Here is a 21,454-nt window from a genome sequence, read left to right as displayed (position 1 = left end):
CGGCCCTTTCCCCGCTCCCCGGCGGGTCCGAGGTGCCCCGGAGACCCCGCGCCGGCGGTCGAAACCCGCTAACGCACGCAAAAGTGAAGGGGCCGGCCGCGAAAAGATGATTAACCGGCTGACGACGAGGGTCAAAAAAATTGTAATCTTAAAAATGTGTCAAAATACAAGAAAAATTCGAAATTAAGGGTCAAAAAACGCCCCCAAGCTCCTCCGGAACTTGACCACCCTATTTGTCTCCAACAATTGAAGGGGTCGGCCGCGAAAAGATGATTAACCGGCTGAAAAGATAAAAAGAGGGGTGCAACACGAGGACTTCCCAAGAGGTCACCCATCTTAGTACTGCTCTCGCCCAAGCACGCTTAACTGCGGAGTTCTGATGGGATCCGGTGCATTAGTGCTGGTATGGTCGCACCCATCAGCATGTGCACTGCAAATCTACTTAACCCGTGCCCCCCCGCGCCTGCCCCGACTCGGCCGCCGCACAATTCATCCCTCCGCGGCCCTTTCCCCCGCTCCCCGGCGGGTCCGAGGTGCCCCGGAGACCCCGCGCCGGCGGTCGAAACCCGCTAACGCACGCAAAAGTGAAGGGGCCGGCCGCGAAAAGATGATTAACACCGGCTGACGACGAGGGTCAAAAAAATTGTAATCTTAAAAATGTGTCAAAATACAAGAAAAATTCGAAATTAAGGGTCAAAAAACGCCCCCAAGCTCCTCCGGAACTTGACCACCCTATTTGTCTCCAACAATTGAAGGGGTCGGCCGCGAAAAGATGATTAACCGGCTGAAAAGATAAAAAGAGGGGTGCAACACGAGGACTTCCCAAGAGGTCACCCATCTTAGTACTGCTCTCGCCCAAGCACGCTTAACTGCGGAGTTCTGATGGGATCCGGTGCATTAGTGCTGGTATGGTCGCACCCATCAGCATGTGCACTGCAAATCTACTTAACCCGTGCCCCCCTCGCCTGCCCCGACTCGGCCGCCGCACAATTCATCCCTCCGCGGCCCTTTCCCCGCTCCCCGGCGGGTCCGAGGTGCCCCGGAGACCCCGCGCCGGCGGTCGAAAACCGCTAACGCACGCAAAAGTGACGGGGCCGGCCGCGAAAAGATGATTAACCGGCTGACGACGAGGGTCAAACAAATTGTAATCTTAAAAATGTGTCAAAATACAAGAAAAATTCGAAATTAAGGGCAAAAAAACGCCCCCAAGCTCCTCTGGCAGTCGACCACCCTATTTGTCTCCAACAATTGAAGGGCTCGGCCGCGAAAAGTTGATTAACCGGCTGAAAAGATAAAAAGAGGGGTGCAACACGAGGACTTCCCAAGAGGTCACCCATCTTAGTACTGCTCTCGCCCAAGCACGCTTAACTGCGGAGTTCTGATGGGATCCGGTGCATTAGTGCTGGTATGGTCGCACCCATCAGCATGTGCACTGCAAATCTACTTAACCCGTGCCCCCCTCGCCTGCCCCGACTCGGCCGCCGCACAATTCATCCCTCCGCGGCCCTTTCCCCCGCTCCCCGGCGGGTCCGAGGTGCCCCGGAGACCCCGCGCCGGCGGTCGAAACCCGCTAACGCACGCAAAAGTGAAGGGGCCGGCCGCGAAAAGATGATTAACCGGCTGACGACGAGGGTCAAAAAAATTGTAATCTTAAAAATGTGTCAAAATACAAGAAAAATTCGAAATTAAGGGTCAAAAAACGCCCCCAAGCTCCTCCGGAACTTGACCACCCTATTTGTCTCCAACAATTGAAGGGGTCGGCCGCGAAAAGATGATTAACCGGCTGAAAAGATAAAAAGAGGGGTGCAACACGAGGACTTCCCAAGAGGTCACCCATCTTAGTACTGCTCTCGCCCAAGCACGCTTAACTGCGGAGTTCTGATGGGATCCGGTGCATTAGTGCTGGTATGGTCGCACCCATCAGCATGTGCACTGCAAATCTACTTAACCCGTGCCCCCCTCGCCTGCCCCGACTCGGCCGCCGCACAATTCATCCCTCCGCGGCCCTTTCCCCGCTCCCCGGCGGGTCCGAGGTGCCCCGGAGACCCCGCGCCGGCGGTCGAAACCCGCTAACGCACGCAAAAGTGAAGGGGCCGGCCGCGAAAAGATGATTAACCGGCTGACGACGAGGGTCAAAAAAATTGTAATCTTAAAAATGTGTCAAAATACAAGAAAAATTCGAAATTAAGGGTCAAAAAACGCCCCCAAGCTCCTCCGGAACTTGACCACCCTATTTGTCTCCAACAATTGAAGGGGTCGGCCGCGAAAAGATGATTAACCGGCTGAAAAGATAAAAAGAGGGGTGCAACACGAGGACTTCCCAAGAGGTCACCCATCTTAGTACTGCTCTCGCCCAAGCACGCTTAACTGCGGAGTTCTGATGGGATCCGGTGCATTAGTGCTGGTATGGTCGCACCCATCAGCATGTGCACTGCAAATCTACTTAACCCGTGCCCCCCTCGCCTGCCCCGACTCGGCCGCCGCACAATTCATCCCTCCGCGGCCCTTTCCCCGCTCCCCGGCGGGTCCGAGGTGCCCCGGAGACCCCGCGCCGGCGGTCGAAACCCGCTAACGCACGCAAAAGTGAAGGGGCCGGCCGCGAAAAGATGATTAACCCGGCTGACGACGAGGGTCAAAAAAATTGTAATCTTAAAAATGTGTCAAAATACAAGAAAAATTCGAAATTAAGGGTCAAAAAAACGCCCCCAAGCTCCTCCGGAACTTGACCACCCTATTTGTCTCCAACAATTGAAGGGGTCGGCCGCGAAAAGATGATTAACCGGCTGAAAAGATAAAAAGAGGGGTGCAACACGAGGACTTCCCAAGAGGTCACCCATCTTAGTACTGCTCTCGCCCAAGCACGCTTAACTGCGGAGTTCTGATGGGATCCGGTGCATTAGTGCTGGTATGGTCGCACCCATCAGCATGTGCACTGCAAATCTACTTAACCCGTGCCCCCCTCGCCTGCCCCGACTCGGCCGCCGCACAATTCATCCCTCCGCGGCCCTTTCCCCGCTCCCCGGCGGGTCCGAGGTGCCCCGGAGACCCCGCGCCGGCGGTCGAAACCCGCTAACGCACGCAAAAGTGAAGGGGCCGGCCGCGAAAAGATGATTAACCGGCTGACGACGAGGGTCAAAAAAATTGTAATCTTAAAAATGTGTCAAAATACAAGAAAAATTCGAAATTAAGGGTCAAAAAACGCCCCCAAGCTCCTCCGGAACTTGACCACCCTATTTGTCTCCAACAATTGAAGGGGTCGGCCGCGAAAAGATGATTAACCGGCTGAAAAGATAAAAAGAGGGGTGCAACACGAGGACTTCCCAAGAGGTCACCCATCTTAGTACTGCTCTCGCCCAAGCACGCTTAACTGCGGAGTTCTGATGGGATCCGGTGCATTAGTGCTGGTATGGTCGCACCCATCAGCATGTGCACTGCAAATCTACTTAACCCGTGCCCCCCTCGCCTGCCCCGACTCGGCCGCCGCACAATTCATCCCTCCGCGGCCCTTTCCCCGCTCCCCGGCGGGTCCGAGGTGCCCCGGAGACCCCGCGCCGGCGGTCGAAACCCGCTAACGCACGCAAAAGTGAAGGGGCCGGCCGCGAAAAGATGATTAACCGGCTGACGACGAGGGTCAAAAAAATTGTAATCTTAAAAATGTGTCAAAATACAAGAAAAATTCGAAATTAAGGGTCAAAAAACGCCCCCAAGCTCCTCCGGAACTTGACCACCCTATTTGTCTCCAACAATTGAAGGGGTCGGCCGCGAAAAGATGATTAACCGGCTGAAAAGATAAAAAGAGGGGTGCAACACGAGGACTTCCCAAGAGGTCACCCATCTTAGTACTGCTCTCGCCCAAGCACGCTTAACTGCGGAGTTCTGATGGGATCCGGTGCATTAGTGCTGGTATGGTCGCACCCATCAGCATGTGCACTGCAAATCTACTTAACCCGTGCCCCCCTCGCCTGCCCCGACTCGGCCGCCGCACAATTCATCCCTCCGCGGCCCTTTCCCCGCTCCCCGGCGGGTCCGAGGTGCCCCGGAGACCCCGCGCCGGCGGTCGAAACCCGCTAACGCACGCAAAAGTGAAGGGGCCGGCCGCGAAAAGATGATTAACCGGCTGACGACGAGGGTCAAAAAAATTGTAATCTTAAAAATGTGTCAAAATACAAGAAAAATTCGAAATTAAGGGTCAAAAAAACGCCCCCAAGCTCCTCCGGAACTTGACCACCCTATTTGTCTCCAACAATTGAAGGGGTCGGCCGCGAAAAGATGATTAACCGGCTGAAAAGATAAAAAGAGGGGTGCAACACGAGGACTTCCCAAGAGGTCACCCATCTTAGTACTGCTCTCGCCCAAGCACGCTTAACTGCGGAGTTCTGATGGGATCCGGTGCATTAGTGCTGGTATGGTCGCACCCATCAGCATGTGCACTGCAAATCTACTTAACCCGTGCCCCCCTCGCCTGCCCCGACTCGGCCGCCGCACAATTCATCCCTCCGCGGCCCTTTCCCCGCTCCCCGGCGGGTCCGAGGTGCCCCGGAGACCCCGCGCCGGCGGTCGAAACCCGCTAACGCACGCAAAAGTGAAGGGGCCGGCCGCGAAAAGATGATTAACCGGCTGACGACGAGGGTCAAAAAAATTGTAATCTTAAAAATGTGTCAAAATACAAGAAAAATTCGAAATTAAGGGTCAAAAAACGCCCCCAAGCTCCTCCGGAACTTGACCACCCTATTTGTCTCCAACAATTGAAGGGGTCGGCCGCGAAAAGATGATTAACCGGCTGAAAAGATAAAAAGAGGGGTGCAACACGAGGACTTCCCAAGAGGTCACCCATCTTAGTACTGCTCTCGCCCAAGCACGCTTAACTGCGGAGTTCTGATGGGATCCGGTGCATTAGTGCTGGTATGGTCGCACCCATCAGCATGTGCACTGCAAATCTACTTAACCCGTGCCCCCCTCGCCTGCCCCGACTCGGCCGCCGCACAATTCATCCCTCCGCGGCCCTTTCCCCGCTCCCCGGCGGGTCCGAGGTGCCCCGGAGACCCCGCGCCGGCGGTCGAAACCCGCTAACGCACGCAAAAGTGAAGGGGCCGGCCGCGAAAAGATGATTAACCGGCTGACGACGAGGGTCAAAAAAATTGTAATCTTAAAAATGTGTCAAAATACAAGAAAAATTCGAAATTAAGGGTCAAAAAACGCCCCCAAGCTCCTCCGGAACTTGACCACCCTATTTGTCTCCAACAATTGAAGGGGTCGGCCGCGAAAAGATGATTAACCGGCTGAAAAGATAAAAAGAGGGGTGCAACACGAGGACTTCCCAAGAGGTCACCCATCTTAGTACTGCTCTCGCCCAAGCACGCTTAACTGCGGAGTTCTGATGGGATCCGGTGCATTAGTGCTGGTATGGTCGCACCCATCAGCATGTGCACTGCAAATCTACTTAACCCGTGCCCCCCTCGCCTGCCCCGACTCGGCCGCCGCACAATTCATCCCTCCGCGGCCCTGTCCCCCGCCCCCCGGCGGGTCCGAGGTGCCCCGGAGACCCCGCGCCGGCGGTCGAAACCCGCTAACGCACGCAAAAGTGAAGGGGCCGGCCGCGAAAAGATGATTAACCGGCTGACGACGAGGGTCAAAAAAATTGTAATCTTAAAAATGTGTCAAAATACAAGAAAAATTCGAAATTAAGGGTCAAAAAACGCCCCCAAGCTCCTCCGGAACTTGACCACCCTATTTGTCTCCAACAATTGAAGGGGTCGGCCGCGAAAAGATGATTAACCGGCTGAAAAGATAAAAAGAGGGGTGCAACACGAGGACTTCCCAAGAGGTCACCCATCTTAGTACTGCTCTCGCCCAAGCACGCTTAACTGCGGAGTTCTGATGGGATCCGGTGCATTAGTGCTGGTATGGTCGCACCCATCAGCATGTGCACTGCAAATCTACTTAACCCGTGCCCCCCTCGCCTGCCCCGACTCGGCCGCCGCACAATTCATCCCTCCGCGGCCCTTTCCCCCGCTCCCCGGCGGGTCCGAGGTGCCCCGGAGACCCCGCGCCGGCGGTCGAAACCCGCTAACGCACGCAAAAGTGAAGGGGCCGGCCGCGAAAAGATGATTAACCGGCTGACGACGAGGGTCAAAAAAATTGTAATCTTAAAAATGTGTCAAAATACAAGAAAAATTCGAAATTAAGGGTCAAAAAACGCCCCCAAGCTCCTCCGGAACTTGACCACCCTATTTGTCTCCAACAATTGAAGGGGTCGGCCGCGAAAAGATGATTAACCGGCTGAAAAGATAAAAAGAGGGGTGCAACACGAGGACTTCCCAAGAGGTCACCCATCTTAGTACTGCTCTCGCCCAAGCACGCTTAACTGCGGAGTTCTGATGGGATCCGGTGCATTAGTGCTGGTATGGTCGCACCCATCAGCATGTGCACTGCAAATCTACTTAACCCGTGCCCCCCTCGCCTGCCCCGACTCGGCCGCCGCACAATTCATCCCTCCGCGGCCCTTTCCCCGCTCCCCGGCGGGTCCGAGGTGCCCCGGAGACCCCGCGCCGGCGGTCGAAACCCGCTAACGCACGCAAAAGTGAAGGGGCCGGCCGCGAAAAGATGATTAACCGGCTGACGACGAGGGTCAAAAAAATTGTAATCTTAAAAATGTGTCAAAATACAAGAAAAATTCGAAATTAAGGGTCAAAAAACGCCCCCAAGCTCCTCCGGAACTTGACCACCCTATTTGTCTCCAACAATTGAAGGGGTCGGCCGCGAAAAGATGATTAACCGGCTGAAAAGATAAAAAGAGGGGTGCAACACGAGGACTTCCCAAGAGGTCACCCATCTTAGTACTGCTCTCGCCCAAGCACGCTTAACTGCGGAGTTCTGATGGGATCCGGTGCATTAGTGCTGGTATGGTCGCACCCATCAGCATGTGCACTGCAAATCTACTTAACCCGTGCCCCCCTCGCCTGCCCCGACTCGGCCGCCGCACAATTCATCCCTCCGCGGCCCTTTCCCCCGCTCCCCGGCGGGTCCGAGGTGCCCCGGAGACCCCGCGCCGGCGGTCGAAACCCGCTAACGCACGCAAAAGTGAAGGGGCCGGCCGCGAAAAGATGATTAACCCGGCTGACGACGAGGGTCAAAAAAATTGTAATCTTAAAAATGTGTCAAAATACAAGAAAAATTCGAAATTAAGGGTCAAAAAACGCCCCCAAGCTCCTCCGGAACTTGACCACCCTATTTGTCTCCAACAATTGAAGGGGTCGGCCGCGAAAAGATGATTAACCGGCTGAAAAGATAAAAAGAGGGGTGCAACACGAGGACTTCCCAAGAGGTCACCCATCTTAGTACTGCTCTCGCCCAAGCACGCTTAACTGCGGAGTTCTGATGGGATCCGGTGCATTAGTGCTGGTATGGTCGCACCCATCAGCATGTGCACTGCAAATCTACTTAACCCGTGCCCCCCTCGCCTGCCCCGACTCGGCCGCCGCACAATTCATCCCTCCGCGGCCCTTTCCCCGCTCCCCGGCGGGTCCGAGGTGCCCCGGAGACCCCGCGCCGGCGGTCGAAACCCGCTAACGCACGCAAAAGTGAAGGGGCCGGCCGCGAAAAGATGATTAACCGGCTGACGACGAGGGTCAAAAAAATTGTAATCTTAAAAATGTGTCAAAATACAAGAAAAATTCGAAATTAAGGGTCAAAAAACGCCCCCAAGCTCCTCCGGAACTTGACCACCCTATTTGTCTCCAACAATTGAAGGGGTCGGCCGCGAAAAGATGATTAACCGGCTGAAAAGATAAAAAGAGGGGTGCAACACGAGGACTTCCCAAGAGGTCACCCATCTTAGTACTGCTCTCGCCCAAGCACGCTTAACTGCGGAGTTCTGATGGGATCCGGTGCATTAGTGCTGGTATGGTCGCACCCATCAGCATGTGCACTGCAAATCTACTTAACCCGTGCCCCCCCTCGCCTGCCCCGACTCGGCCGCCGCACAATTCATCCCTCCGCGGCCCTTTCCCCGCTCCCCGGCGGGTCCGAGGTGCCCCGGAGACCCCGCGCCGGCGGTCGAAACCCGCTAACGCACGCAAAAGTGAAGGGGCCGGCCGCGAAAAGATGATTAACCGGCTGACGACGAGGGTCAAAAAAATTGTAATCTTAAAAATGTGTCAAAATACAAGAAAAATTCGAAATTAAGGGTCAAAAAACGCCCCCAAGCTCCTCCGGAACTTGACCACCCTATTTGTCTCCAACAATTGAAGGGGTCGGCCGCGAAAAGATGATTAACCGGCTGAAAAGATAAAAAGAGGGGTGCAACACGAGGACTTCCCAAGAGGTCACCCATCTTAGTACTGCTCTCGCCCAAGCACGCTTAACTGCGGAGTTCTGATGGGATCCGGTGCATTAGTGCTGGTATGGTCGCACCCATCAGCATGTGCACTGCAAATCTACTTAACCCGTGCCCCCCTCGCCTGCCCCGACTCGGCCGCCGCACAATTCATCCCTCCGCGGCCCTTTCCCCGCTCCCCGGCGGGTCCGAGGTGCCCCGGAGACCCCGCGCCGGCGGTCGAAACCCGCTAACGCACGCAAAAGTGAAGGGGCCGGCCGCGAAAAGATGATTAACCGGCTGACGACGAGGGTCAAAAAAATTGTAATCTTAAAAATGTGTCAAAATACAAGAAAAATTCGAAATTAAGGGTCAAAAAACGCCCCCAAGCTCCTCCGGAACTTGACCACCCTATTTGTCTCCAACAATTGAAGGGGTCGGCCGCGAAAAGATGATTAACCGGCTGAAAAGATAAAAAGAGGGGTGCAACACGAGGACTTCCCAAGAGGTCACCCATCTTAGTACTGCTCTCGCCCAAGCACGCTTAACTGCGGAGTTCTGATGGGATCCGGTGCATTAGTGCTGGTATGGTCGCACCCATCAGCATGTGCACTGCAAATCTACTTAACCCGTGCCCCCCTCGCCTGCCCCGACTCGGCCGCCGCACAATTCATCCCTCCGCGGCCCTTTCCCCGCTCCCCGGCGGGTCCGAGGTGCCCCGGAGACCCCGCGCCGGCGGTCGAAACCCGCTAACGCACGCAAAAGTGAAGGGGCCGGCCGCGAAAAGATGATTAACCGGCTGACGACGAGGGTCAAAAAAATTGTAATCTTAAAAATGTGTCAAAATACAAGAAAAATTCGAAATTAAGGGTCAAAAAACGCCCCCAAGCTCCTCCGGAACTTGACCACCCTATTTGTCTCCAACAATTGAAGGGGTCGGCCGCGAAAAGATGATTAACCGGCTGAAAAGATAAAAAGAGGGGTGCAACACGAGGACTTCCCAAGAGGTCACCCATCTTAGTACTGCTCTCGCCCAAGCACGCTTAACTGCGGAGTTCTGATGGGATCCGGTGCATTAGTGCTGGTATGGTCGCACCCATCAGCATGTGCACTGCAAATCTACTTAACCCGTGCCCCCCCTCGCCTGCCCCGACTCGGCCGCCGCACAATTCATCCCTCCGCGGCCCTTTCCCCGCTCCCCGGCGGGTCCGAGGTGCCCCGGAGACCCCGCGCCGGCGGTCGAAACCCGCTAACGCACGCAAAAGTGAAGGGGCCGGCCGCGAAAAGATGATTAACCGGCTGACGACGAGGGTCAAAAAAATTGTAATCTTAAAAATGTGTCAAAATACAAGAAAAATTCGAAATTAAGGGTCAAAAAACGCCCCCAAGCTCCTCCGGAACTTGACCACCCTATTTGTCTCCAACAATTGAAGGGGTCGGCCGCGAAAAGATGATTAACCGGCTGAAAAGATAAAAAGAGGGGTGCAACACGAGGACTTCCCAAGAGGTCACCCATCTTAGTACTGCTCTCGCCCAAGCACGCTTAACTGCGGAGTTCTGATGGGATCCGGTGCATTAGTGCTGGTATGGTCGCACCCATCAGCATGTGCACTGCAAATCTACTTAACCCGTGCCCCCCTCGCCTGCCCCGACTCGGCCGCCGCACAATTCATCCCTCCGCGGCCCTTTCCCCGCTCCCCGGCGGGTCCGAGGTGCCCCGGAGACCCCGCGCCGGCGGTCGAAACCCGCTAACGCACGCAAAAGTGAAGGGGCCGGCCGCGAAAAGATGATTAACCGGCTGACGACGAGGGTCAAAAAAATTGTAATCTTAAAAATGTGTCAAAATACAAGAAAAATTCGAAATTAAGGGTCAAAAAACGCCCCCAAGCTCCTCCGGAACTTGACCACCCTATTTGTCTCCAACAATTGAAGGGGTCGGCCGCGAAAAGATGATTAACCGGCTGAAAAGATAAAAAGAGGGGTGCAACACGAGGACTTCCCAAGAGGTCACCCATCTTAGTACTGCTCTCGCCCAAGCACGCTTAACTGCGGAGTTCTGATGGGATCCGGTGCATTAGTGCTGGTATGGTCGCACCCATCAGCATGTGCACTGCAAATCTACTTAACCCGTGCCCCCCTCGCCTGCCCCGACTCGGCCGCCGCACAATTCATCCCTCCGCGGCCCTTTCCCCCGCTCCCCGGCGGGTCCGAGGTGCCCCGGAGACCCCGCGCCGGCGGTCGAAACCCGCTAACGCACGCAAAAGTGAAGGGGCCGGCCGCGAAAAGATGATTAACCGGCTGACGACGAGGGTCAAAAAAATTGTAATCTTAAAAATGTGTCAAAATACAAGAAAAATTCGAAATTAAGGGTCAAAAAACGCCCCCAAGCTCCTCCGGAACTTGACCACCCTATTTGTCTCCAACAATTGAAGGGGTCGGCCGCGAAAAGATGATTAACCGGCTGAAAAGATAAAAAGAGGGGTGCAACACGAGGACTTCCCAAGAGGTCACCCATCTTAGTACTGCTCTCGCCCAAGCACGCTTAACTGCGGAGTTCTGATGGGATCCGGTGCATTAGTGCTGGTATGGTCGCACCCATCAGCATGTGCACTGCAAATCTACTTAACCCGTGCCCCCCTCGCCTGCCCCGACTCGGCCGCCGCACAATTCATCCCTCCGCGGCCCTTTCCCCGCTCCCCGGCGGGTCCGAGGTGCCCCGGAGACCCCGCGCCGGCGGTCGAAACCCGCTAACGCACGCAAAAGTGAAGGGGCCGGCCGCGAAAAGATGATTAACCGGCTGACGACGAGGGTCAAAAAAATTGTAATCTTAAAAATGTGTCAAAATACAAGAAAAATTCGAAATTAAGGGTCAAAAAACGCCCCCAAGCTCCTCCGGAACTTGACCACCCTATTTGTCTCCAACAATTGAAGGGGTCGGCCGCGAAAAGATGATTAACCGGCTGAAAAGATAAAAAGAGGGGTGCAACACGAGGACTTCCCAAGAGGTCACCCATCTTAGTACTGCTCTCGCCCAAGCACGCTTAACTGCGGAGTTCTGATGGGATCCGGTGCATTAGTGCTGGTATGGTCGCACCCATCAGCATGTGCACTGCAAATCTACTTAACCCGTGCCCCCCTCGCCTGCCCCGACTCGGCCGCCGCACAATTCATCCCTCCGCGGCCCTTTCCCCGCTCCCCGGCGGGTCCGAGGTGCCCCGGAGACCCCGCGCCGGCGGTCGAAACCCGCTAACGCACGCAAAAGTGAAGGGGCCGGCCGCGAAAAGATGATTAACCGGCTGACGACGAGGGTCAAAAAAATTGTAATCTTAAAAATGTGTCAAAATACAAGAAAAATTCGAAATTAAGGGTCAAAAAAACGCCCCCAAGCTCCTCCGGAACTTGACCACCCTATTTGTCTCCAACAATTGAAGGGGTCGGCCGCGAAAAGATGATTAACCGGCTGAAAAGATAAAAAGAGGGGTGCAACACGAGGACTTCCCAAGAGGTCACCCATCTTAGTACTGCTCTCGCCCAAGCACGCTTAACTGCGGAGTTCTGATGGGATCCGGTGCATTAGTGCTGGTATGGTCGCACCCATCAGCATGTGCACTGCAAATCTACTTAACCCGTGCCCCCCTCGCCTGCCCCGACTCGGCCGCCGCACAATTCATCCCTCCGCGGCCCTTTCCCCGCTCCCCGGCGGGTCCGAGGTGCCCCGGAGACCCCGCGCCGGCGGTCGAAACCCGCTAACGCACGCAAAAGTGAAGGGGCCGGCCGCGAAAAGATGATTAACCGGCTGACGACGAGGGTCAAAAAAATTGTAATCTTAAAAATGTGTCAAAATACAAGAAAAATTCGAAATTAAGGGTCAAAAAAACGCCCCCAGGCTCCTCCGGAACTTGACCACCCTATTTGTCTCCAACAATTGAAGGGGTCGGCCGCGAAAAGATGATTAACCGGCTGAAAAGATAAAAAGAGGGGTGCAACACGAGGACTTCCCAAGAGGTCACCCATCTTAGTACTGCTCTCGCCCAAGCACGCTTAACTGCGGAGTTCTGATGGGATCCGGTGCATTAGTGCTGGTATGGTCGCACCCATCAGCATGTGCACTGCAAATCTACTTAACCCGTGCCCCCCTCGCCTGCCCCGACTCGGCCGCCGCACAATTCATCCCTCCGCGGCCCTTTCCCCGCTCCCCGGCGGGTCCGAGGTGCCCCGGAGACCCCGCGCCGGCGGTCGAAACCCGCTAACGCACGCAAAAGTGAAGGGGCCGGCCGCGAAAAGATGATTAACCGGCTGACGACGAGGGTCAAAAAAATTGTAATCTTAAAAATGTGTCAAAATACAAGAAAAATTCGAAATTAAGGGTCAAAAAACGCCCCCAAGCTCCTCCGGAACTTGACCACCCTATTTGTCTCCAACAATTGAAGGGGTCGGCCGCGAAAAGATGATTAACCGGCTGAAAAGATAAAAAGAGGGGTGCAACACGAGGACTTCCCAAGAGGTCACCCATCTTAGTACTGCTCTCGCCCAAGCACGCTTAACTGCGGAGTTCTGATGGGATCCGGTGCATTAGTGCTGGTATGGTCGCACCCATCAGCATGTGCACTGCAAATCTACTTAACCCGTGCCCCCCTCGCCTGCCCCGACTCGGCCGCCGCACAATTCATCCCTCCGCGGCCCTTTCCCCGCTCCCCGGCGGGTCCGAGGTGCCCCGGAGACCCCGCGCCGGCGGTCGAAACCCGCTAACGCACGCAAAAGTGAAGGGGCCGGCCGCGAAAAGATGATTAACCGGCTGACGACGAGGGTCAAAAAAATTGTAATCTTAAAAATGTGTCAAAATACAAGAAAAATTCGAAATTAAGGGTCAAAAAACGCCCCCAAGCTCCTCCGGAACTTGACCACCCTATTTGTCTCCAACAATTGAAGGGGTCGGCCGCGAAAAGATGATTAACCGGCTGAAAAGATAAAAAGAGGGGTGCAACACGAGGACTTCCCAAGAGGTCACCCATCTTAGTACTGCTCTCGCCCAAGCACGCTTAACTGCGGAGTTCTGATGGGATCCGGTGCATTAGTGCTGGTATGGTCGCACCCATCAGCATGTGCACTGCAAATCTACTTAACCCGTGCCCCCCTCGCCTGCCCCGACTCGGCCGCCGCACAATTCATCCCTCCGCGGCCCTTTCCCCGCTCCCCGGCGGGTCCGAGGTGCCCCGGAGACCCCGCGCCGGCGGTCGAAACCCGCTAACGCACGCAAAAGTGAAGGGGCCGGCCGCGAAAAGATGATTAACCGGCTGACGACGAGGGTCAAAAAAATTGTAATCTTAAAAATGTGTCAAAATACAAGAAAAATTCGAAATTAAGGGTCAAAAAACGCCCCCAAGCTCCTCCGGAACTTGACCACCCTATTTGTCTCCAACAATTGAAGGGGTCGGCCGCGAAAAGATGATTAACCGGCTGAAAAGATAAAAAGAGGGGTGCAACACGAGGACTTCCCAAGAGGTCACCCATCTTAGTACTGCTCTCGCCCAAGCACGCTTAACTGCGGAGTTCTGATGGGATCCGGTGCATTAGTGCTGGTATGGTCGCACCCATCAGCATGTGCACTGCAAATCTACTTAACCCGTGCCCCCCTCGCCTGCCCCGACTCGGCCGCCGCACAATTCATCCCTCCGCGGCCCTTTCCCCGCTCCCCGGCGGGTCCGAGGTGCCCCGGAGACCCCGCGCCGGCGGTCGAAACCCGCTAACGCACGCAAAAGTGAAGGGGCCGGCCGCGAAAAGATGATTAACCGGCTGACGACGAGGGTCAAAAAAATTGTAATCTTAAAAATGTGTCAAAATACAAGAAAAATTCGAAATTAAGGGTCAAAAAAACGCCCCCAAGCTCCTCCGGAACTTGACCACCCTATTTGTCTCCAACAATTGAAGGGGTCGGCCGCGAAAAGATGATTAACCGGCTGAAAAGATAAAAAGAGGGGTGCAACACGAGGACTTCCCAAGAGGTCACCCATCTTAGTACTGCTCTCGCCCAAGCACGCTTAACTGCGGAGTTCTGATGGGATCCGGTGCATTAGTGCTGGTATGGTCGCACCCATCAGCATGTGCACTGCAAATCTACTTAACCCGTGCCCCCCTCGCCTGCCCCGACTCGGCCGCCGCACAATTCATCCCTCCGCGGCCCTTCCCCCGCTCCCCGGCGGGTCCGAGGTGCCCCGGAGACCCCGCGCCGGCGGTCGAAACCCGCTAACGCACGCAAAAGTGAAGGGGCCGGCCGCGAAAAGATGATTAACCGGCTGACGACGAGGGTCAAAAAAATTGTAATCTTAAAAATGTGTCAAAATACAAGAAAAATTCGAAATTAAGGGTCAAAAAACGCCCCCAAGCTCCTCCGGAACTTGACCACCCTATTTGGCTCCAAAAAGTGAAGGGGTCGGCCGCGAAAAGATGATTAACCGGCTGAAAAGATAAAAAGAGGGGTGCAACACGAGGACTTCCCAAGAGGTCACCCATCTTAGTACTGCTCGGGCCCAAGCACGCTTAACTGCGGAGTTCTGATGGGATCCGGTGCATTAGTGCTGGTATGGTCGCACCCATCAGCATGTGCACTGCAAATCTACTTAACCCGTGCCCCCCCTCGCCTGCCCCGACTCGGCCGCCGCACAATTCATCCCTCCGCGGCCCTTTCCCCCGCTCCCCGGCGGGTCCGAGGTGCCCCGGAGACCCCGCGCCGGCGGTCGAAACCCGCTAACGCACGCAAAAGTGAAGGGGCCGGCCGCGAAAAGATGATTAACCGGCTGACGACGAGGGTCAAAAAAATTGTAATCTTAAAAATGTGTCAAAATACAAGAAAAATTCGAAATTAAGGGTCAAAAAACGCCCCCAAGCTCCTCCGGAACTTGACCACCCTATTTGTCTCCAACAATTGAAGGGGTCGGCCGCGAAAAGATGATTAACCGGCTGAAAAGATAAAAAGAGGGGTGCAACACGAGGACTTCCCAAGAGGTCACCCATCTTAGTACTGCTCTCGCCCAAGCACGCTTAACTGCGGAGTTCTGATGGGATCCGGTGCATTAGTGCTGGTATGGTCGCACCCATCAGCATGTGCACTGCAAATCTACTTAACCCGTGCCCCCCTCGCCTGCCCCGACTCGGCCGCCGCACAATTCATCCCTCCGCGGCCCTTTCCCCGCTCCCCGGCGGGTCCGAGGTGCCCCGGAGACCCCGCGCCGGCGGTCGAAACCCGCTAACGCACGCAAAAGTGAAGGGGCCGGCCGCGAAAAGATGATTAACCCGGCTGACGACGAGGGTCAAAAAAATTGTAATCTTAAAAATGTGTCAAAATACAAGAAAAATTCGAAATTAAGGGTCAAAAAACGCCCCCAAGCTCCTCCGGAACTTGACCACCCTATTTGTCTCCAACAATTGAAGGGGTCGGCCGCGAAAAGATGATTAACCGGCTGAAAAGATAAAAAGAGGGGTGCAACACGAGGACTTCCCAAGAGGTCACCCATCTTAGTACTGCTCTCGCCCAAGCACGCTTAACTGCGGAGTTCTGATGGGATCCGGTGCATTAGTGCTGGTATGGTCGCACCCATCAGCATGTGCACTGCAAATCTACTTAACCCGTGCCCCCCTCGCCTGCCCCGACTCGGCCGCCGCACAATTCATCCCTCCGCGGCCCTTTCCCCGCTCCCCGGCGGGTCCGAGGTGCCCCGGAGACCCCGCGCCGGCGGTCGAAACCCGCTAACGCACGCAAAAGTGAAGGGGCCGGCCGCGAAAAGATGATTAACCCGGCTGACGACGAGGGTCAAAAAAATTGTAATCTTAAAAATGTGTCAAAATACAAGAAAAATTCGAAATTAAGGGTCAAAAAACGCCCCCAAGCTCCTCCGGAACTTGACCACCCTATTTGTCTCCAACAATTGAAGGGGTCGGCCGCGAAAAGATGATTAACCGGCTGAAAAGATAAAAAGAGGGGTGCAACACGAGGACTTCCCAAGAGGTCACCCATCTTAGTACTGCTCTCGCCCAAGCACGCTTAACTGCGGAGTTCTGATGGGATCCGGTGCATTAGTGCTGGTATGGTCGCACCCATCAGCATGTGCACTGCAAATCTACTTAACCCGTGCCCCCCTCGCCTGCCCCGACTCGGCCGCCGCACAATTCATCCCTCCGCGGCCCTTTCCCCGCTCCCCGGCGGGTCCGAGGTGCCCCGGAGACCCCGCGCCGGCGGTCGAAACCCGCTAACGCACGCAAAAGTGAAGGGGCCGGCCGCGAAAAGATGATTAACCGGCTGACGACGAGGGTCAAAAAAATTGTAATCTTAAAAATGTGTCAAAATACAAGAAAAATTCGAAATTAAGGGTCAAAAAACGCCCCCAAGCTCCTCCGGAACTTGACCACCCTATTTGTCTCCAACAATTGAAGGGGTCGGCCGCGAAAAGATGATTAACCGGCTGAAAAGATAAAAAGAGGGGTGCAACACGAGGACTTCCCAAGAGGTCACCCATCTTAGTACTGCTCTCGCCCAAGCACGCTTAACTGCGGAGTTCTGATGGGATCCGGTGCATTAGTGCTGGTATGGTCGCACCCATCAGCATGTGCACTGCAAATCTACTTAACCCGTGCCCCCCTCGCCTGCCCCGACTCGGCCGCCGCACAATTCATCCCTCCGCGGCCCTTTCCCCGCTCCCCGGCGGGTCCGAGGTGCCCCGGAGACCCCGCGCCGGCGGTCGAAACCCGCTAACGCACGCAAAAGTGAAGGGGCCGGCCGCGAAAAGATGATTAACCGGCTGACGACGAGGGTCAAAAAAATTGTAATCTTAAAAATGTGTCAAAATACAAGAAAAATTCGAAATTAAGGGTCAAAAAACGCCCCCAAGCTCCTCCGGAACTTGACCACCCTATTTGTCTCCAACAATTGAAGGGGTCGGCCGCGAAAAGATGATTAACCGGCTGAAAAGATAAAAAGAGGGGTGCAACACGAGGACTTCCCAAGAGGTCACCCATCTTAGTACTGCTCTCGCCCAAGCACGCTTAACTGCGGAGTTCTGATGGGATCCGGTGCATTAGTGCTGGTATGGTCGCACCCATCAGCATGTGCACTGCAAATCTACTTAACCCGTGCCCCCCTCGCCTGCCCCGACTCGGCCGCCGCACAATTCATCCCTCCGCGGCCCTTTCCCCGCTCCCCGGCGGGTCCGAGGTGCCCCGGAGACCCCGCGCCGGCGGTCGAAACCCGCTAACGCACGCAAAAGTGAAGGGGCCGGCCGCGAAAAGATGATTAACCGGCTGACGACGAGGGTCAAAAAAATTGTAATCTTAAAAATGTGTCAAAATACAAGAAAAATTCGAAATTAAGGGTCAAAAAACGCCCCCAAGCTCCTCCGGAACTTGACCACCCTATTTGTCTCCAACAATTGAAGGGGTCGGCCGCGAAAAGATGATTAACCGGCTGAAAAGATAAAAAGAGGGGTGCAACACGAGGACTTCCCAAGAGGTCACCCATCTTAGTACTGCTCTCGCCCAAGCACGCTTAACTGCGGAGTTCTGATGGGATCCGGTGCATTAGTGCTGGTATGGTCGCACCCATCAGCATGTGCACTGCAAATCTACTTAACCCGTGCCCCCCTCGCCTGCCCCGACTCGGCCGCCGCACAATTCATCCCTCCGCGGCCCTTTCCCCGCTCCCCGGCGGGTCCGAGGTGCCCCGGAGACCCCGCGCCGGCGGTCGAAACCCGCTAACGCACGCAAAAGTGAAGGGGCCGGCCGCGAAAAGATGATTAACCGGCTGACGACGAGGGTCAAAAAAATTGTAATCTTAAAAATGTGTCAAAATACAAGAAAAATTCGAAATTAAGGGTCAAAAAACGCCCCCAAGCTCCTCCGGAACTTGACCACCCTATTTGTCTCCAACAATTGAAGGGGTCGGCCGCGAAAAGATGATTAACCGGCTGAAAAGATAAAAAGAGGGGTGCAACACGAGGACTTCCCAAGAGGTCACCCATCTTAGTACTGCTCTCGCCCAAGCACGCTTAACTGCGGAGTTCTGATGGGATCCGGTGCATTAGTGCTGGTATGGTCGCACCCATCAGCATGTGCACTGCAAATCTACTTAACCCGTGCCCCCCTCGCCTGCCCCGACTCGGCCGCCGCACAATTCATCCCTCCGCGGCCCTTTCCCCGCTCCCCGGCGGGTCCGAGGTGCCCCGGAGACCCCGCGCCGGCGGTCGAAACCCGCTAACGCACGCAAAAGTGAAGGGGCCGGCCGCGAAAAGATGATTAACCGGCTGACGACGAGGGTCAAAAAAATTGTAATCTTAAAAATGTGTCAAAATACAAGAAAAATTCGAAATTAAGGGTCAAAAAACGCCCCCAAGCTCCTCCGGAACTTGACCACCCTATTTGTCTCCAACAATTGAAGGGGTCGGCCGCGAAAAGATGATTAACCGGCTGAAAAGATAAAAAGAGGGGTGCAACACGAGGACTTCCCAAGAGGTCACCCATCTTAGTACTGCTCTCGCCCAAGCACGCTTAACTGCGGAGTTCTGATGGGATCCGGTGCATTAGTGCTGGTATGGTCGCACCCATCAGCATGTGCACTGCAAATCTACTTAACCCGTGCCCCCCTCGCCTGCCCCGACTCGGCCGCCGCACAATTCATCCCTCCGCGGCCCTTTCCCCGCTCCCCGGCGGGTCCGAGGTGCCCCGGAGACCCCGCGCCGGCGGTCGAAACCCGCTAACGCACGCAAAAGTGAAGGGGCCGGCCGCGAAAAGATGATTAACCGGCTGACGACGAGGGTCAAAAAAATTGTAATCTTAAAAATGTGTCAAAATACAAGAAAAATTCGAAATTAAGGGTCAAAAAACGCCCCCAAGCTCCTCCGGAACTTGACCACCCTATTTGTCTCCAACAATTGAAGGGGTCGGCCGCGAAAAGATGATTAACCGGCTGAAAAGATAAAAAGAGGGGTGCAACACGAGGACTTCCCAAGAGGTCACCCATCTTAGTACTGCTCTCGCCCAAGCACGCTTAACTGCGGAGTTCTGATGGGATCCGGTGCATTAGTGCTGGTATGGTCGCACCCATCAGCATGTGCACTGCAAATCTACTTAACCCGTGCCCCCCTCGCCTGCCCCGACTCGGCCGCCGCACAATTCATCCCTCCGCGGCCCTTTCCCCGCTCCCCGGCGGGTCCGAGGTGCCCCGGAGACCCCGCGCCGGCGGTCGAAACCCGCTAACGCACGCAAAAGTGAAGGGGCCGGCCGCGAAAAGATGATTAACCGGCTGACGACGAGGGTCAAAAAAATTGTAATCTTAAAAATGTGTCAAAATACAAGAAAAATTCGAAATTAAGGGTCAAAAAACGCCCCCAAGCTCCTCCGGAACTTGACCACCCTATTTGTCTCCAACAATTGAAGGGGTCGGCCGCGAAAAGATGATTAACCGGCTGAAAAGATAAAAAGAGGGGTGCAACACGAGGACTTCCCAAGAGGTCACCCATCTTAGTACTGCTCTCGCCCAAGCACGCTTAACTGCGGAGTTCTGATGGGATCCGGTGCATTAGTGCTGGTATGGTCGCACCCATCAGCATGTGCACTGCAAATCTACTTAACCCGTGCCCCCCTCGCCTGCCCCGACTCGGCCGCCGCACAATTCATCCCTCCGCGGCCCTTTCCCCGCTCCCCGGCGGGTCCGAGGTGCCCCGGAGACCCCGCGCCGGCGGTCGAAACCCGCTAACGCACGCAAAAGTGAAGGGGCCGGCCGCGAAAAGATGATTAACCGGCTGACGACGAGGGTCAAAAAAATTGTAATCTTAAAAATGTGTCAAAATACAAGAAAAATTCGAAATTAAGGGTCAAAAAACGCCCCCAAGCTCCTCCGGAACTTGACCACCCTATTTGTCTCCAACAATTGAAGGGGTCGGCCGCGAAAAGATGATTAACCGGCTGAAAAGATAAAAAGAGGGGTGCAACACGAGGACTTCCCAAGAGGTCACCCATCTTAGTACTGCTCTCGCCCAAGCACGCTTAACTGCGGAGTTCTGATGGGATCCGGTGCATTAGTGCTGGTATGGTCGCACCCATCAGCATGTGCACTGCAAATCTACTTAACCCGTGCCCCCCTCGCCTGCCCCGACTCGGCCGCCGCACAATTCATCCCTCCGCGGCCCTTTCCCCGCTCCCCGGCGGGTCCGAGGTGCCCCGGAGACCCCGCGCCGGCGGTCGAAACCCGCTAACGCACGCAAAAGTGAAGGGGCCGGCCGCGAAAAGATGATTAACCGGCTGACGACGAGGGTCAAAAAAATTGTAATCTTAAAAATGTGTCAAAATACAAGAAAAATTCGAAATTAAGGGTCAAAAAACGCCCCCAAGCTCCTCCGGAACTTGACCACCCTATTTGTCTCCAACAATTGAAGGGGTCGGCCGCGAAAAGATGATTAACCGGCTGAAAAGATAAAAAGAGGGGTGCAACACGAGGACTTCCCAAGAGGTCACCCATCTTAGTACTGCTCTCGCCCAAGCACGCTTAACTGCGGAGTTCTGATGGGATCCGGTGCATTAGTGCTGGTATGGTCGCACCCATCAGCATGTGCACTGCAAATCTACTTAACCCGTGCCCCCCTCGCCTGCCCCGACTCGGCCGCCGCACAATTCATCCCTCCGCGGCCCTTTCCCCGCTCCCCGGCGGGTCCGAGGTGCCCCGGAGACCCCGCGCCGGCGGTCGAAACCCGCTAACGCACGCAAAAGTGAAGGGGCCGGCCGCGAAAAGATGATTAACCCGGCTGACGACGAGGGTCAAAAAAATTGTAATCTTAAAAATGTGTCAAAATACAAGAAAAATTCGAAATTAAGGGTCAAAAAACGCCCCCAAGCTCCTCCGGAACTTGACCACCCTATTTGTCTCCAACAATTGAAGGGGTCGGCCGCGAAAAGATGATTAACCGGCTGAAAAGATAAAAAGAGGGGTGCAACACGAGGACTTCCCAAGAGGTCACCCATCTTAGTACTGCTCTCGCCCAAGCACGCTTAACTGCGGAGTTCTGATGGGATCCGGTGCATTAGTGCTGGTATGGTCGCACCCATCAGCATGTGCACTGCAAATCTACTTAACCCGTGCCCCCCTCGCCTGCCCCGACT

The 21,454-nt window shown here is 55.2% G+C and overlaps 43 non-coding genes across 43 annotated transcripts; all 43 read right to left on the bottom strand.

The window, feature by feature from the left end:
- Positions 1 to 298: 298 nt before the first annotated feature.
- Positions 299 to 417, bottom strand: LOC127903198 (5S ribosomal RNA). The gene has a single exon (XR_008055917.1). It is a non-coding gene; the product is annotated as a 5S ribosomal RNA (ribosomal RNA).
- A 384-nt stretch (positions 418 to 801) lies between these two features.
- On the bottom strand, positions 802 to 920 carry LOC127903197 (5S ribosomal RNA). Its single transcript, XR_008055916.1, has one exon. It is a non-coding gene; the product is annotated as a 5S ribosomal RNA (ribosomal RNA).
- Positions 921 to 1,300: 380 nt separating this feature from the next.
- Positions 1,301 to 1,419, bottom strand: LOC127903196 (5S ribosomal RNA). The gene has a single exon (XR_008055915.1). It is a non-coding gene; the product is annotated as a 5S ribosomal RNA (ribosomal RNA).
- Positions 1,420 to 1,800: 381 nt separating this feature from the next.
- Positions 1,801 to 1,919, bottom strand: LOC127903195 (5S ribosomal RNA). The gene has a single exon (XR_008055914.1). It is a non-coding gene; the product is annotated as a 5S ribosomal RNA (ribosomal RNA).
- Positions 1,920 to 2,299: 380 nt separating this feature from the next.
- Positions 2,300 to 2,418, bottom strand: LOC127903194 (5S ribosomal RNA). The gene has a single exon (XR_008055913.1). It is a non-coding gene; the product is annotated as a 5S ribosomal RNA (ribosomal RNA).
- Positions 2,419 to 2,800: 382 nt separating this feature from the next.
- Positions 2,801 to 2,919, bottom strand: LOC127903193 (5S ribosomal RNA). Its single transcript, XR_008055912.1, has one exon. It is a non-coding gene; the product is annotated as a 5S ribosomal RNA (ribosomal RNA).
- Positions 2,920 to 3,299: 380 nt separating this feature from the next.
- LOC127903192 (5S ribosomal RNA) lies at positions 3,300 to 3,418 on the bottom strand. Its single transcript, XR_008055911.1, has one exon. It is a non-coding gene; the product is annotated as a 5S ribosomal RNA (ribosomal RNA).
- A 380-nt stretch (positions 3,419 to 3,798) lies between these two features.
- On the bottom strand, positions 3,799 to 3,917 carry LOC127903191 (5S ribosomal RNA). Its single transcript, XR_008055910.1, has one exon. It is a non-coding gene; the product is annotated as a 5S ribosomal RNA (ribosomal RNA).
- Positions 3,918 to 4,298: 381 nt separating this feature from the next.
- LOC127903190 (5S ribosomal RNA) lies at positions 4,299 to 4,417 on the bottom strand. Its single transcript, XR_008055909.1, has one exon. It is a non-coding gene; the product is annotated as a 5S ribosomal RNA (ribosomal RNA).
- A 380-nt stretch (positions 4,418 to 4,797) lies between these two features.
- LOC127903189 (5S ribosomal RNA) lies at positions 4,798 to 4,916 on the bottom strand. The gene has a single exon (XR_008055908.1). It is a non-coding gene; the product is annotated as a 5S ribosomal RNA (ribosomal RNA).
- Positions 4,917 to 5,296: 380 nt separating this feature from the next.
- LOC127903187 (5S ribosomal RNA) lies at positions 5,297 to 5,415 on the bottom strand. The gene has a single exon (XR_008055906.1). It is a non-coding gene; the product is annotated as a 5S ribosomal RNA (ribosomal RNA).
- Positions 5,416 to 5,796: 381 nt separating this feature from the next.
- On the bottom strand, positions 5,797 to 5,915 carry LOC127903186 (5S ribosomal RNA). Its single transcript, XR_008055905.1, has one exon. It is a non-coding gene; the product is annotated as a 5S ribosomal RNA (ribosomal RNA).
- Positions 5,916 to 6,296: 381 nt separating this feature from the next.
- On the bottom strand, positions 6,297 to 6,415 carry LOC127903185 (5S ribosomal RNA). The gene has a single exon (XR_008055904.1). It is a non-coding gene; the product is annotated as a 5S ribosomal RNA (ribosomal RNA).
- A 380-nt stretch (positions 6,416 to 6,795) lies between these two features.
- LOC127903184 (5S ribosomal RNA) lies at positions 6,796 to 6,914 on the bottom strand. The gene has a single exon (XR_008055903.1). It is a non-coding gene; the product is annotated as a 5S ribosomal RNA (ribosomal RNA).
- Positions 6,915 to 7,296: 382 nt separating this feature from the next.
- On the bottom strand, positions 7,297 to 7,415 carry LOC127903183 (5S ribosomal RNA). Its single transcript, XR_008055902.1, has one exon. It is a non-coding gene; the product is annotated as a 5S ribosomal RNA (ribosomal RNA).
- A 380-nt stretch (positions 7,416 to 7,795) lies between these two features.
- On the bottom strand, positions 7,796 to 7,914 carry LOC127903182 (5S ribosomal RNA). The gene has a single exon (XR_008055901.1). It is a non-coding gene; the product is annotated as a 5S ribosomal RNA (ribosomal RNA).
- Positions 7,915 to 8,295: 381 nt separating this feature from the next.
- Positions 8,296 to 8,414, bottom strand: LOC127903181 (5S ribosomal RNA). Its single transcript, XR_008055900.1, has one exon. It is a non-coding gene; the product is annotated as a 5S ribosomal RNA (ribosomal RNA).
- Positions 8,415 to 8,794: 380 nt separating this feature from the next.
- On the bottom strand, positions 8,795 to 8,913 carry LOC127903180 (5S ribosomal RNA). Its single transcript, XR_008055899.1, has one exon. It is a non-coding gene; the product is annotated as a 5S ribosomal RNA (ribosomal RNA).
- Positions 8,914 to 9,293: 380 nt separating this feature from the next.
- On the bottom strand, positions 9,294 to 9,412 carry LOC127903179 (5S ribosomal RNA). The gene has a single exon (XR_008055898.1). It is a non-coding gene; the product is annotated as a 5S ribosomal RNA (ribosomal RNA).
- A 381-nt stretch (positions 9,413 to 9,793) lies between these two features.
- Positions 9,794 to 9,912, bottom strand: LOC127903178 (5S ribosomal RNA). The gene has a single exon (XR_008055897.1). It is a non-coding gene; the product is annotated as a 5S ribosomal RNA (ribosomal RNA).
- A 380-nt stretch (positions 9,913 to 10,292) lies between these two features.
- Positions 10,293 to 10,411, bottom strand: LOC127903176 (5S ribosomal RNA). Its single transcript, XR_008055895.1, has one exon. It is a non-coding gene; the product is annotated as a 5S ribosomal RNA (ribosomal RNA).
- A 381-nt stretch (positions 10,412 to 10,792) lies between these two features.
- LOC127903175 (5S ribosomal RNA) lies at positions 10,793 to 10,911 on the bottom strand. Its single transcript, XR_008055894.1, has one exon. It is a non-coding gene; the product is annotated as a 5S ribosomal RNA (ribosomal RNA).
- Positions 10,912 to 11,291: 380 nt separating this feature from the next.
- On the bottom strand, positions 11,292 to 11,410 carry LOC127903171 (5S ribosomal RNA). Its single transcript, XR_008055890.1, has one exon. It is a non-coding gene; the product is annotated as a 5S ribosomal RNA (ribosomal RNA).
- A 381-nt stretch (positions 11,411 to 11,791) lies between these two features.
- On the bottom strand, positions 11,792 to 11,910 carry LOC127903168 (5S ribosomal RNA). Its single transcript, XR_008055887.1, has one exon. It is a non-coding gene; the product is annotated as a 5S ribosomal RNA (ribosomal RNA).
- Positions 11,911 to 12,291: 381 nt separating this feature from the next.
- Positions 12,292 to 12,410, bottom strand: LOC127903159 (5S ribosomal RNA). The gene has a single exon (XR_008055878.1). It is a non-coding gene; the product is annotated as a 5S ribosomal RNA (ribosomal RNA).
- A 380-nt stretch (positions 12,411 to 12,790) lies between these two features.
- On the bottom strand, positions 12,791 to 12,909 carry LOC127903626 (5S ribosomal RNA). Its single transcript, XR_008056335.1, has one exon. It is a non-coding gene; the product is annotated as a 5S ribosomal RNA (ribosomal RNA).
- Positions 12,910 to 13,289: 380 nt separating this feature from the next.
- LOC127903618 (5S ribosomal RNA) lies at positions 13,290 to 13,408 on the bottom strand. Its single transcript, XR_008056327.1, has one exon. It is a non-coding gene; the product is annotated as a 5S ribosomal RNA (ribosomal RNA).
- Positions 13,409 to 13,788: 380 nt separating this feature from the next.
- LOC127903608 (5S ribosomal RNA) lies at positions 13,789 to 13,907 on the bottom strand. The gene has a single exon (XR_008056317.1). It is a non-coding gene; the product is annotated as a 5S ribosomal RNA (ribosomal RNA).
- Positions 13,908 to 14,288: 381 nt separating this feature from the next.
- On the bottom strand, positions 14,289 to 14,407 carry LOC127903600 (5S ribosomal RNA). The gene has a single exon (XR_008056309.1). It is a non-coding gene; the product is annotated as a 5S ribosomal RNA (ribosomal RNA).
- A 380-nt stretch (positions 14,408 to 14,787) lies between these two features.
- Positions 14,788 to 14,906, bottom strand: LOC127903521 (5S ribosomal RNA). The gene has a single exon (XR_008056237.1). It is a non-coding gene; the product is annotated as a 5S ribosomal RNA (ribosomal RNA).
- A 382-nt stretch (positions 14,907 to 15,288) lies between these two features.
- LOC127903594 (5S ribosomal RNA) lies at positions 15,289 to 15,407 on the bottom strand. Its single transcript, XR_008056302.1, has one exon. It is a non-coding gene; the product is annotated as a 5S ribosomal RNA (ribosomal RNA).
- Positions 15,408 to 15,788: 381 nt separating this feature from the next.
- LOC127903588 (5S ribosomal RNA) lies at positions 15,789 to 15,907 on the bottom strand. The gene has a single exon (XR_008056296.1). It is a non-coding gene; the product is annotated as a 5S ribosomal RNA (ribosomal RNA).
- A 381-nt stretch (positions 15,908 to 16,288) lies between these two features.
- On the bottom strand, positions 16,289 to 16,407 carry LOC127903579 (5S ribosomal RNA). Its single transcript, XR_008056287.1, has one exon. It is a non-coding gene; the product is annotated as a 5S ribosomal RNA (ribosomal RNA).
- A 380-nt stretch (positions 16,408 to 16,787) lies between these two features.
- Positions 16,788 to 16,906, bottom strand: LOC127903577 (5S ribosomal RNA). Its single transcript, XR_008056285.1, has one exon. It is a non-coding gene; the product is annotated as a 5S ribosomal RNA (ribosomal RNA).
- A 380-nt stretch (positions 16,907 to 17,286) lies between these two features.
- On the bottom strand, positions 17,287 to 17,405 carry LOC127903573 (5S ribosomal RNA). The gene has a single exon (XR_008056282.1). It is a non-coding gene; the product is annotated as a 5S ribosomal RNA (ribosomal RNA).
- Positions 17,406 to 17,785: 380 nt separating this feature from the next.
- Positions 17,786 to 17,904, bottom strand: LOC127903566 (5S ribosomal RNA). Its single transcript, XR_008056281.1, has one exon. It is a non-coding gene; the product is annotated as a 5S ribosomal RNA (ribosomal RNA).
- Positions 17,905 to 18,284: 380 nt separating this feature from the next.
- Positions 18,285 to 18,403, bottom strand: LOC127903556 (5S ribosomal RNA). Its single transcript, XR_008056272.1, has one exon. It is a non-coding gene; the product is annotated as a 5S ribosomal RNA (ribosomal RNA).
- A 380-nt stretch (positions 18,404 to 18,783) lies between these two features.
- On the bottom strand, positions 18,784 to 18,902 carry LOC127903545 (5S ribosomal RNA). The gene has a single exon (XR_008056261.1). It is a non-coding gene; the product is annotated as a 5S ribosomal RNA (ribosomal RNA).
- Positions 18,903 to 19,282: 380 nt separating this feature from the next.
- Positions 19,283 to 19,401, bottom strand: LOC127903535 (5S ribosomal RNA). Its single transcript, XR_008056251.1, has one exon. It is a non-coding gene; the product is annotated as a 5S ribosomal RNA (ribosomal RNA).
- Positions 19,402 to 19,781: 380 nt separating this feature from the next.
- Positions 19,782 to 19,900, bottom strand: LOC127903524 (5S ribosomal RNA). The gene has a single exon (XR_008056240.1). It is a non-coding gene; the product is annotated as a 5S ribosomal RNA (ribosomal RNA).
- Positions 19,901 to 20,280: 380 nt separating this feature from the next.
- LOC127903513 (5S ribosomal RNA) lies at positions 20,281 to 20,399 on the bottom strand. The gene has a single exon (XR_008056229.1). It is a non-coding gene; the product is annotated as a 5S ribosomal RNA (ribosomal RNA).
- A 380-nt stretch (positions 20,400 to 20,779) lies between these two features.
- LOC127903501 (5S ribosomal RNA) lies at positions 20,780 to 20,898 on the bottom strand. The gene has a single exon (XR_008056217.1). It is a non-coding gene; the product is annotated as a 5S ribosomal RNA (ribosomal RNA).
- A 381-nt stretch (positions 20,899 to 21,279) lies between these two features.
- LOC127903490 (5S ribosomal RNA) lies at positions 21,280 to 21,398 on the bottom strand. Its single transcript, XR_008056206.1, has one exon. It is a non-coding gene; the product is annotated as a 5S ribosomal RNA (ribosomal RNA).
- Positions 21,399 to 21,454: the final 56 nt, after the last annotated feature.

This window comes from Citrus sinensis, chromosome 6 (genome assembly GCF_022201045.2).
Source record: "Citrus sinensis cultivar Valencia sweet orange chromosome 6, DVS_A1.0, whole genome shotgun sequence".
In the NCBI taxonomy this organism is placed as follows: domain Eukaryota; kingdom Viridiplantae; phylum Streptophyta; class Magnoliopsida; order Sapindales; family Rutaceae; genus Citrus; species Citrus sinensis.
The sequence above is the reverse complement of the archived record's forward strand: the minus strand, read 5'-3'. Positions and strand labels throughout refer to the sequence as shown.